Source organism: Vulpes vulpes, chromosome 2 (assembly GCF_048418805.1).
Source record: "Vulpes vulpes isolate BD-2025 chromosome 2, VulVul3, whole genome shotgun sequence".
In the NCBI taxonomy this organism is placed as follows: Eukaryota; Metazoa; Chordata; class Mammalia; order Carnivora; family Canidae; genus Vulpes; species Vulpes vulpes.
In genome coordinates, this window is record NC_132781.1 from 28167992 (window position 1) to 28181180 (window position 13189).

The window sequence follows — 13189 nt, forward strand, 5'->3', positions numbered from 1 at the left end:
TTCACTAGTAATGTCTCTCTCCACTTTATTTATGGTGTTCTTTAACATATAAGATATATTAATTTTAAATGTCCCTTACAAAAGCTTTCATTTATGTTTTTTGAATTTTTGTAATATGCCAAAATCCTATCAATTATCAAGTACCCATTCTCATACCTTACTCCTTTACTTCTTATTAGGCTTCTTATCTGTTTGTACTGACCATTTTCTTAGTATTTTAAACTTTTCAAGCTATTAATGCCTAAAAATCTAAGTTTCTCCTTTTTCTTCAAAAGAGTCTTTTTTAAAATATATATTTTTTTAATTTTTATTTATTTATGATAGTCACAGAGAGATAGAGAGAGGCAGAGACACAGGCAGAGGGAGAAGCAGGCTCCATGCACCGGGAGCCTGACGTGGGATTCGATCCCGGGTTTCCAGGATCGCGCCCTGGGCCAAAGGCAGGCGCCAAACTGCTGCGCCACCCAGGGATCCCCTCTTCAAAAGAGTCTTTGATTTTTTTTTCTCTTCACAATTCTATACGCATTTTAGGATCCACTTGTCAAGTTTTATTTAAACATAACTTTATTGGGATTGTTATCTCAATTACTTTATAATCATAGTAATTGGAGGTCAAAAAACATCTTTAGGATATTGAGTATTTCTATCCATAAACAAGATACTTCTTTTGATTTATTTTTTTTAAATTTTTTTTATTTTTTATTTATGATAGTCATACAGAGAGAGAGAGAGGCAGAGACACAGGCAGAGGGAGAAGCAGGCTCCATGCACCGGGAGCCAGACGTGGGATTCGATCCTGGGTCTTCAGGATCGCGCCCTGGGCCAAAGGCAGGCGCCAAACCGCTGCGCCACCCATTTTGATTTATTTACAGTTTCTATATAAAGTACTTTTTTAAGTATAACAACTAGTTTTTGATGTACAAAAGTGATTTAACAGTTTTATACATTATACAGTACTTACTCACTGTTATGTGAAGTAAGTTTATCAAAACATTTGAAAATATAAATATACAATTGAATAAATTAACAACCCAGCTAAAAAGCAGTTATTGCTAACTAAAATGAATTTAAGATATAAGGGCAAATAATTTATTGGCGGACACTTGACTGGATGAGCACTGGGTGTTATTCTGTATGTTGGCAAATTGAACACCAATAAAAAATAAATTTATTATTAAAAAAACTAAACAGATTTTTAAAACCAGAAAAACAGTTGTTAAGCTCTCCTTGTGGCTTACAAAAGCTTTTACAGTATATACAGATAGTGGGAAATGCTTATTTTTGACCACTTTGATTGCAGAGCAACTCCGTTAATGTAGAAGACATAATTTATTTTATTTATTTTTTAAAGATTTTATTTATTAATTCATGGAGACACACAGAGAGAGAGAGAGAGAGAGAGAGGCAGACATAGACAGAGGGAGAAGCAGGCTCCATGCAGGGAACCCAACATGGGACTCGATCCCAGGTCTCCAGGATCACACCCTGGGCCGAAGGCAGGCATTAAACCACTGAGCCACCCAGGGATCCCAGGAGACATAATTTAAAAATTCAAGAAGACTGTGTCAAAGAAGGGCAGTCATTATATGGAATAAAATAAGTCATAAATTTAAAGCAAAACTCAAAAATAGTTAAATGCAATAAAACTACTAAAAAAGACAAAAATATTTCAATCCATTCCTGGAATGAAAGGCTTCAAATAGTCATTTTTGACTATTTCATTATTGTGACCAATTGGTCGTACTAACTGTTTTCCATGGTTTCATCTGGTTCATTTTCTTGTTCATGTCTCACACTGTAAATTTCTTTACACATCTGTCTCCTCTTGTCTCACAATTCCCATATTGCTCTGTGCTTCTTTCTTCTCATGTAAATTTATATTACTGTCTTCCCTTTCAAATATTTCCAAATATTGCCCCTTTGGGACCCCCATTCCATGATAAACACAATCCCATGCATTCTCAACTTTTGACTAACAAGTGCATATTATTAAAACATGCCTTTTACCTGAAGACGTAATTTTCCTTGTAATACATTTCATCTGCTACTACTTCCAATCCTTCCAGCACATTGTTATTTTTATTCTACTTTGTACACCAGCCTCCCCCTTTTTAATGAGATATAATTGATGTATGACATTATATCACCAAGTAGGTGAAAGAACTATATACTGAAAACTATAAGATATTTATGAAAGAAATTGAAGACACACGTAAGTGGAAAGATATGCTATGCTAGTGGAATGGGAGAATACTGTTAAAATATCCATTCTATCCAAAGCAATCTACAGATTTAATTATCAAAATTTCAAAGGCATTTTTCACAGAAATACAACAATCCTAAAATATGCATAGAACCACAAAAGACCCTGATTAGCCAAAGCAAGTTGGAGAAAGAACACAGCTGGAGGCAATCATGCTCCCTGATTTCAAACTACATTATAAAGCTATACTAATCAAAATACTATGGTATTGGCATAAAAACAAACACACAGATATTAATGGAACAGAATAGAGAGCCCAGAAGTAAACCCACACATATATTGTCAATTAACTTATGACCAAGGAACCAAGAATATATGATGGCGAAAAGATAGTCTCTTCACAAGATGGTGCTGGATAAACTGGTCAGCCATACGAAAATAACAAAAACAGGCCACTCTCTTACACCATACACAAAAACCAACTCAAAATCAATGAAAGACTTGAATGTAAGGCCAGAAACCATAAAACTCCTAAAAGAAAAACATTAGGCACTGAGCTCCTTGACATCAGTCTTGGTGATGATTTTTTTAAATCTAATACCAAACCCAAGTAATAAAACCAAAAATAAACAAGTGGACTATATCAAACTAAAAAGCTTCCGAATAGCAAAGAAAACCATCAACAAAGTGAAAAGGCAGCCTACTGAATGGGAGAAAATATTTTCAAGTCGTATGTTTAACAAGGGATTAATATCCAAAAAATATTTTTAAAAACACACATATAACTCAATAGCAAAAACAATTTGATTGAAAAACAGGCAGAGGATCTTCTATTTTTCTCTCAGTCTGTTAGGATCCTTTTATATTCCCTTTTTCTCCAACCAGGTTAAAATTAGAAGTCCATCACTTTACTCTCTTGCCAATATTCCCAGATTTTAACCTATTGTGCTTTATTCAGATACACCTTACAAAGTTTTCAGGTCAGAATCAATTTTCAGCTTGGAATTCACTTGCCTTCTTTTTTGCCACCCTCACACTCCTTGAATACCTGGAAAAATCATGTTCTGCAACCTCAGGTCCTCACATAACTCAGAATTCAACCACAGAATCACAATTAGCCCTTTTCCCAAAATAGCAGTTATTATAAACCTTTTACAGTATCTTTAAAACTCCAATGCTATCCTCTCCACTTTGAGCAGATAACTTTGTGCCCCATTTTACTCATATATGTAATGTATAATAAACATTCACCATTACACCAGTTTCAAGTGTACAATATAGCAATTCAACATCTGCATACATTGTGAAATGATCACTACAGTAAATCCAGTTAATATTCATTAAATATTAAATATTTTAATTAATTAATTAATTATGCGGTATATGCTGGGCACCACCATTCTGGACACCACATCCTAATGATCCATTTATTCAACTGGAAATCTGTACCCTGCAAGTCCCCCACCCCCTATTATGCCTGGGTTTCAACATCTTTAACTTACCTGCATTTTACTTTTTCTCTTTTCTATGTCAGTGAAGAGGTAGCTTCATTTTCCTAATCCAGTGGTTCTCAAACCTAACGTGCATCAGAAGAGACCTGACACTCGATAAAACAGTGATTTATTGGTCCTACACCCAACAATTCTGAATTAGTAGGTCTTGGGGGTGGGACCCGAGAGTTTGTTTTTAAGAAGCCCCAGCTGACGCTGAAGCTGCTTCTCTAGAGACCACTGCTCTAAGGTAATTCTTCACTAGAATTATCCCTTTTTGCCCCTTCAGGGATGTTTCTTCAATCTTTTCTAATAACTCCCAAACTTTCCTTTACTGGCTTCTTCCCATTGTCATGCACATATACTCAAGTAACTTATAAAAAAAAAATTCATGCTTATACTCCTTTAAAGTTATCTTCCCACCACCTCCTTCTTTTTGCAACTACATTTTCTGAACAAATTCTTTACATGTTATCAATATTTTAATCTACTTATCCCACTACTAAAAGCAGGTTAGTATGTAAAGCAGTAAGTAAAGTGTGACACACCCACTCTTTGCTGATGTTACCAAAGAATTACTTAGTAGAAAATCCAGTGGGCACATTTCAGTTCTCACAGTCTCCGGAGTATTGGCACTTACCCACTTCCTTCTCAAAAAACTTGGCTTTAACTTTTCTGATTTTCCTCCTGCCTTTTTTCCCCCATTCTGATTAATCTTCTTTTGGAATCAGCCACTGCCATTGCTTCACTGTCTATTTTGTAAGGCATTCCATGTTTTTTGTTTTGTTTAAGATTTTATTTATTTATTTGAGACACAGAGAGTCAGAGACACAGGCAGAGAGAGGCAGGCTTCATGCAGGGAGCCGGATGCAGGACTGGATCCTGTGACCCCGGGGACCACGCCCAGAGCCAAAGACAGCGCTCAACTGCTGAGCCACCCAGGAGTATGGCATTCCATGGTTTTCAATTGCTATTTACATGCTGAAGTCTCAAAATCCAGGCTGGATCTGTCTCTTTACTGCAGCATGCCAATGGGATCAGTGTGATTGCTTTTCCTTAAGGGGATATATAGGATTGTACTCTCACAGGTGGAGGGAAACTCCTCTGGGAGAAATAGGGAAAGAAGGTATGGGGTCTTGAAAAAGATAGGTTTGTGGATCTGGGAAGATGAGATTTCATTTAGTCAAAATGAAATGGGAAGGAGAACACAGTAGTGGGTAGGAACATGAAATTATCATAATTTTTGAAACAATTTTATATGATTTTTTTTAAGAATCTGAGGGAGAAAATGTTAAATTATTAATGATTATCAATCTGGTTTTGTAATTTTCTACTGTCTTGCCTTAGTTCATAGATGCACATGAGAATGTTGATGACTGGGCTCCATTTGAGGGTAAGGTTTTTGAAAATCAGGTTCAAGAAAATAAGCAAGTGACAGAGTAAATGAAACTATTTACAGTAGCGTGACTATAATTTTGAGTCATAGATTCTAAGCTGAGCAAAAGGGAGGATATACAAGAGAAGATAAAGGAATAGAGAGAAAATATCAAATAAGCTTGATGCCCTTATGAATGTAATAATTATTGCTTTGGGCTGCTTGGGCAACTCAGAAGACAGAGGGTTGTGGTTAAGGACTAAGTGACTTCATGACTTCAGGTAGTTTACATGTGCTAGGAAAGGACCTTTAAAGTATGTTAGGATGTAGGAAAATGCCGTTGAAGAGGGCATCTGGGAGCTCGATGCCAGGTGTCACATTCTCATCAAACCTAGAATGATGACAGAAGTTGCAGAAGATATAAAACTGTGAATGAAATGCTAACATGCTCAATAAATGAGGTGCAGGCATGGTGGTAAGCAGGTCTGCAGATGATTACTATTAAGAGACAAGTGGGTTAAAACTAGATGAGTCTCAAATGAACAAGGTTTTTGCTCAGGTTGAGAGTATTTAACTGGAAACAGCAATTGGGAGCTTGGGGAACTCTGACTTCTAGGTCTCTCTCTCTCTCTCTCTATATATATATATATGTATATATATATATATATATATATATATATATATATATATATATATATATATATAAATACATATAATCCCAACTTAACTTCATGGAAGGAAAGTGGTATCTTCTGAAAACTCTAGGTTTAAGTCGTATCATGATGGAAGGAAACTTTGAAGGAAGATGAGATACAAAGGATTATATGATTGTTGGCTGTAATGATGCCAGCAGAAGAATTTGGGAGGGAAGTTTTAGTTAATAAAGGGAATATAAAGAATAGTTTGGGAATGGGAATTGGGGAATTTAGGATATAATAGATAACAAAAGAGATGTGTATTTTTGGCATAATTCACAGGGACATAAGACGTGGTGGATATAATACTGATGGGATCTTATAGCAGAGACAGTATTAGATATAAGGTTTTAGTGATTTGCTGCAGGTAGGTCTGGATTTTTTACCCCATCTGGCTCTTGCTACAGGCTTTATGCAAGACATGCATGAAAGAAAGCTTCCTTCTATATACTCTTGTTCTCAGCCCCATCAAATTCCCTGTTATTTTTTTCACCTTGTTTCCATGGAAATGCAGTTTACAACGTGTTATAATAATAAAGCTCACATGTATTCCATATCATTCTAAATTTCTTCCAGCTGGTATTCTAACCACTTCTAGCAAGAAGGTTGCTGTGGTTTATTTTATAAGGGACTGCTTGTTTCATTTTCTACTGTGCCTGAGATAACCCCCAAGACAATAAATTCCAATAGGTTGTAATATTTCCAAATTCAGGTAGCCAGTATATTCACTTAAACATAGAAAGTTGAGTGATATTTTTTCCAAGTTCAGAAATTTTCCAAATTCCATATGACATAATATTCAATTTAAGATATTAACCAGCCTATAAAGCTATCATCTTTGATAGGTCTATATTTTCATATACCCATTAAAATAATTATACTAAAGCCAAAGTATTAAAAATGTGATTAACTATACAGAAGATTCATAAATTTGAAGTCTGTACATGATTTAGCATGGCTTGCAGAATGATCAAGGAATTGAGCACTATACATATCAAGTATGAAAAAGCACAGACAGAGGTTTGAAATGCTGTGTTTTCAGTAAAGCCAACTAGTCAAATGGGTTTGTTCTCTCGGGTATTATAATTCACTTGTCCTTTTGTGCTTCTCAATATAGTTCTCTTATTTTCTTTCCTTCCATCCCTCATTTTTCTCTCAATTTTCCTGATTCTTTGCCTTCTTGATTATGTATTTCAATTTGAGTGGAAGACTGTTTCAAAAACATTTCAATTATACCTTCTGGTCAAATCTGTCAGTTGCAGTAAAGGCTAAATTCTGGCTAATTTGACAATACTCAAATACACAAAGTGTCTAGAAATAGTAAAACTTCATAAAAAGCCAGATTATAGAATTGAGTTTGCCTATGGAACCCATTTGATGGAAAAGAAGCATTTATTATAAGTGAGAGTGTGAAAGGTGATAGTGAGAAGTCAATGCTTGTTGAAGCATATCTAAGATAGCTTTTGATCATCATTGGAGAAAGATTTGTGGACATGACAGGATCTCTTTGGATCCAAGACTGGTTGAAGAGAAGTTTGGAAAGAACAAGCTATTGGGGAGGGCTGTACTTACAGGTTACTGAATGGATAGATAATTAAATGACTGATGGACTAAATGACTTTGAAGTGCCCCAAATATTCAAGGCACTGACTAGGTACATTGCCACATCATCATATCATGCCTCGGGTGATCCTCACCAAAACCTTGTGAATCAGTGATACCCTGATTCATTTAAAACAAAGCAACAAAAAACCCATAAGCTCAGAAAGGGTTTACATGCTGCCTATATCACAAAATTAGAAAGAAGTATAACTGAGATTCACCTAGGTACTCTGATTTCTATTCTAAATGTTTCCTTTCTTTACCAAGACAGCAAGGCATGAGGGACAAGTTCAGACATGATAAGCTACTAGTTCAAAATAGGTTTTCTTTGCAGAGATGAAAAACAAGAATATTCAATACCTAAGCATAAGAAGTAAATAATGAAACTGGATGAATTAAAAAGTAAAAATTAAAGATAAAGCACCAATTTGAGGCTTCCATGGCAAAATATATCCTTTTTCTTACTAAATGGCATATTCTCTTTTACACACATATAAGCCTTATATATTATAATTAGTATTTATACAATTGCTTTAAATCAAGCTATATTTTGTTAGGAGCATTTTTAGTTGAACTGGGTTCTTTCATTTCTATCCTTTTCATTGATCCATACCTGAGAGCATTTCTCCAGAATGTTCTATAGAAACTATGTTGCTAGATTTACTCTGGGGAAAAACAATAAAGTTTATGGACAGATAAATTTGAGGATCACTATTTATCATCTTTCTTATTTTTATAGATTCACAATGCACAGCAGCATAGCATAACTGCAAAATCCTGCATTAATGTAATGTTTAATTCTGTTTAAATTAGTCAAGTATATTAGATCATAGAATTCTTATTTCCTTTTTAACTGTAATAATTATAAACATCACAGCCAGTTTTCCACAAAAACAATTTCAGAAATGCAAAGTTGACAAACTAATCGTATGATATCCATTATTATGATATATTCATAATTATCATTAGGCAAAGGGACATATGGCAACTAAGTGTTGTAGGATCTATGATACCACTTAAACAGAAAAGAAAGGTATGAAAGAGAAGTAGATTGCAAATTCACATGTGACTCAAGAGCCTTGATCAGATGGTTCCCATAAATGTGAGGCTGGTTAGTTACTCCCACAAGCACTAAGATATTTATCATGCTACCTACATTGCTCTGGGGAGAAAGGACACTGCCTTTGCAAATTCAGTAGTATCATCATAGCATCCCTTCCCCAGTCCCATTTCCCTTCTTGTAAGAATCAAACACTTCATATTCACACATTCTGTAAGCATTCGTTGAAGTTTTTTTTTTTTAGATTTTATATATTTATTATTGGGAGACACACAGAGAGAGGCAGAGACATAGGCAGAGGGAGAAGCAGGCTCCCTGTGGAGAGCTTGATGCGGGACTCGATCCCAGGACCCCAGGATCATGACAGGAGCCAAAGACAGATGCTCAACCACTGAGCCACCCAGGTGCCCCACTCATTGAGTTTCTATTAGTTAAATGGCATATTCTAACTACTGGAGACACCAACAGAATAGCATTAATTCCCCACCTTTGTAAACCCCACAATCTAGTAGAAGAGAGACAAGGCTGCCAAAGCTTTCAGTGTAATGTGATAAATGCTGTGTAGGGGTAAGTATAGGCAGAGGATTATTGGTGAAGGACATCTAATCCATCCTGGTTACATCAGGACAAATTTCTAAGTGCTGCTTGTTAGCAGCAAATGATGAGTTACATGCAGCAAACAGATGAGAGAAACTAAAAGTTTCCAGATATAGACCAATTCATAAGAAATAGTATACAGGCACAAAAAAAAAAAAAAAACCAGTGCATTTAGCAAAAAGTAAGATATGGAAATGTATGTTTCTGTGCATGTGGGCTATGTGGGATTCAGTAATGTGGCTACAGAATTGCGCATGGACCAGATTACCCAACATCTTCTACGCGAAATTAAGAAGCTGGGAGCTGTTACTAAAGACTTCAAGAAACTACAAAAGCTTTTAAGCATTAGAGATCATATAGTAGCAATATAGACAAAAGACAAATTAAAGACTGGAGATCATTACAGAAATCTTGGTAAGAAGAGATAAAGAACCCAACCGAGGTAGTGATATAGATAGATAGATAGATAGATAGGCACTGAAGTAGACACTATAGAAAATTAAATTGCCAAACTTTTCAGCTTCCCCAATAGGCCATCTCTGAGAAAGCACAGTGCGTTCTACATAGTATACTTGGATTTTAAAGAGGGTTAATAATAATAACAGTGAAAATTTAAAGCTTACACTTAGCTATAATGCTATGTTTAGACACAAAAAGTATTATATTATTGTATCAAGCACACTGCATTGATAATTATTCATTTTACTTTTCTGATAGCTGACCCAAATTTGTGTGTGTGTGTATGTGTGTGTGTGTGTATAAATGGCAGGCAATGAGAGACATCAGGTAAATTTTAACCTGCTTTTTAGGTTAAAAGTATACGTCTGATATTAATTCCATTTCAAAACTGCCATGGCTCTTTTTATTTTTGAAAGGTAGAGGCTGATAACACTAACAATATGCTAGCAAACTAACATTTATTAGTTTTTTATTGTGTACCAGTCACTATTATAAATCATGCCTGCATGTTTTGGTAGCTGCTACTAAGTAGGAAGTGATAGATTTGGAAGGTGTACAAATAATTCATCCCTTAAATATTAAGGAAATACAGATCATCATTTTCTGTCCAAAAAAGAAATCTCTGACTCCCTACATGTATAGAAAGGAGAAAAGTCTGTTGTAACTACATTTTTTTTTTTGTCTTGGAGCATTTGCATGTTTTCTTTTGTAAAACAGTCTTCTCCTTCACCTTTTCTTATTTGATATTTATGATTAATGTGTTTTTAGGCTACATGTCATCTATTGATACTGGGTATTGGTGAAAGAACCATGATGATCTAAGTAAAACCCTTGGTGTCAAGATGTTAGTGCCAAATAAATCTCTTAGGTGGTTTTCAGAGAGATAAATGTATTGATACTGTATACCACAAGGAGAAAGAACTGTTAAGAAGATAAAATCCAAGTGTTCTGCCCAAGGACAAATGTCTCCAAATTGTGAGGGAAGGTTTTATTTAGAGACTCATTTTCTTCTAATAATGTCACTGCCTCTTATGGGGCTGGGATTGTTATACTGACATAAAAGAAGGCTGGGTCTGGAAAATATAAGATAGAGAAAGGTCATAAGCTTATAACTTAGTCCAAATTTATTTTGGTCAAGCTGACCTTGAAACTACTGATTATTTCTAAAGTATTTATGTCGATTACTATTCTAAAACCAGAGGCCTTAACGATCAAGAGAGAAGTAAGTCTCAGTCCCAACATAAAATACAAAGTTTGATGTTAGAGTTGTCTCTTTCCTTGTCAATTATACTAATATATAAATAGGTTATAGAAGATCATTTTAAGAGGAAATTGTCATAAAAATGGTCTGGACTAGGACTGTCTAGAAAAGTTTGCTTATCACCATGAATGTTTAAAGAGAATTCAGGACATTTCATCATACCAGGATATTTTAGAGATGGAAGGAAGCACTGCCTTTGCTCCTCAAAAGCCTATAATCTATTATTTAAAATGTTTCTGAAATTTTTGTGAAGATAAAGCCACAAGTAAGGGGGAAATATACTAAAAACTTCATGCATACATTCAAAGACACATTACTGATATTCTTTTCTCTAAGTACATTCATGTGATATTTTTCTACTGACAATATTTCTATACTTAGTAAAAGAATTTAACAGGCCAAATCACGGCCTATCTTTGACTAATCATTTTAAAGACATATGTACGTAATTTTTTAAAAGGACTATTATAATGATTTCATATCCATGATGAAAAATACTTCAAGCAATTTGTTTTGTTCATTTTATGTATGATATGAATGAATTTTAGATTTGTGATATAATTCTATTTACAAGATAGCTTCTTTAAGGACTTTAGCTATAGTTATGTGGTGTGGGTAGAAAAATAAGCTGGAGTGTTTATTAATAATACAGATTTCCAGCTTCATCCCCAGAGATTCTGATTCATCAGGTCTGGGCTGAATCTCAGGAACATATATTTTTAACAAACTCTTCACATGGTTCTGATACAAGTATTTCTTGATACACACTTTGAAAAACATGATCTAATGAGATAAATTACTTACTCTCTTCTGAGCTCCTGAAGACCAATGTTAATAAGATACTTCGAAGTTAGTTGATAATAGGAGATTTGTTCACCTCAAGTTTTATGTGATTAAAACAATCAAAGAGGCAAGGGACAAAAGAAGTCAAGATCAAAAAGACCAGACCAGAATTCTGCTGAAGCGGTGACTTAAAGTGAAAATGATAGAGAAGAGGGAAGCCAAGGTCTGAGTATGTTGAATGGTCTAGAGCTGGAAAATACATGAAACTGGGAAATTTGGGAAATCACATCACAAATAAGATACACATGGAAGAACATCTGTGTTTATGCAGTTAGTATGTCTTCAAAGAAAATACAGCAGACACAAGAGAAGTGTGTTGGAACTCTGTTATTTTGTCAGTGGTGTTGGCCCTGGTGGTAAATGGTGGTAATAAGGGGTGGTCCTCTCTGAATGGTGATAGAACATTAATGAGTTTGCATGAAAGGAAATGCTGAACAAATGCTACTATAGACGAATCAGTTAGGCACTTATTATTTTCATGATATTTGAAATAAGTGAATATATAAAATAGTATTGAATAGTTTTTTTGAAAGGAAAGATTCTAGTGAAATTCTGATAAGCCAGAGAAGAGTTTCATCTATAGGCAACATTTAACAGCTGCAACATGGCTTGGATGAACAGAGAGCAAGAGTATTTCTATCTTATTTTGCCTACATTAAACTTTAAAAATATGCTTTCAAGCATTTTGTAACATTTATTTATTTATTTATTTCCCTGAACTTGGTAAGCAGCTCCAAGCTGGAGCTGGAAAGGATGTCTTTCTGGGCATTTCTATTTTTGCAATATATTTCTAATGTACAGATGTGGAGGTGTCTTGTTTGAGAATTGATAAAGTCCTCTGAATACACATGACATTGCATACTTTTTTCAGACTCTCATACTTTTCATTGTATAATAAATACAGTTTCATTTATTTTAGTTTAAACATATTTACAAAGTGCTTATCATGTTTTAGGTATTTTTCTAAGGTGTTACAAACACTAACACATTTCATCCTTATAACCTCCCCCTGTATTAAGGACTTCTATTTTCCCATGTTTTATAGATGAGAAACTCAAGCACAGTGAGGTTACCTAACTCTTAAGATCACAGATGTCAATCTGTAAAACTTCGTTTAGCCTCAAGTACAATGGTTCCAGCATCCATACTCTCAACTACATTACTGCCCTGTCTCTCCACCCTTGATAATATGGTAGTTTTCAGTATTAGCAGAAGTTCATTGAAGAAGGTAGAGATTAACAGATAAGAATTGTGCTTGATAGCAGAATGTTCGTGAATCTTCCTGGAGGGAGATCTTACTTCTCACCCTCTTATAGGTAGGCATGACCGTAAGAATTGCTTTGATCAATAAAATGTGAACAGAAATGGGAAATGTCACTTCTGAGCATAAATATTTAAAGCTTGTATTCAATTCTGCACTCTCCCTTTACTTTCTGCGATGATCTAGAAAGCATGTACTTGGTAAAAAAATAACATAAGATCAAAGTAACTTAGAATATGGAGCCACCATATAGTGTATAATTGCCCTGGAAAGGGAATACTAAGCCACTGAGATTGTGGAGTTATTTCTCCTTATGGCATAACAGACTAATACTTCTCAACCA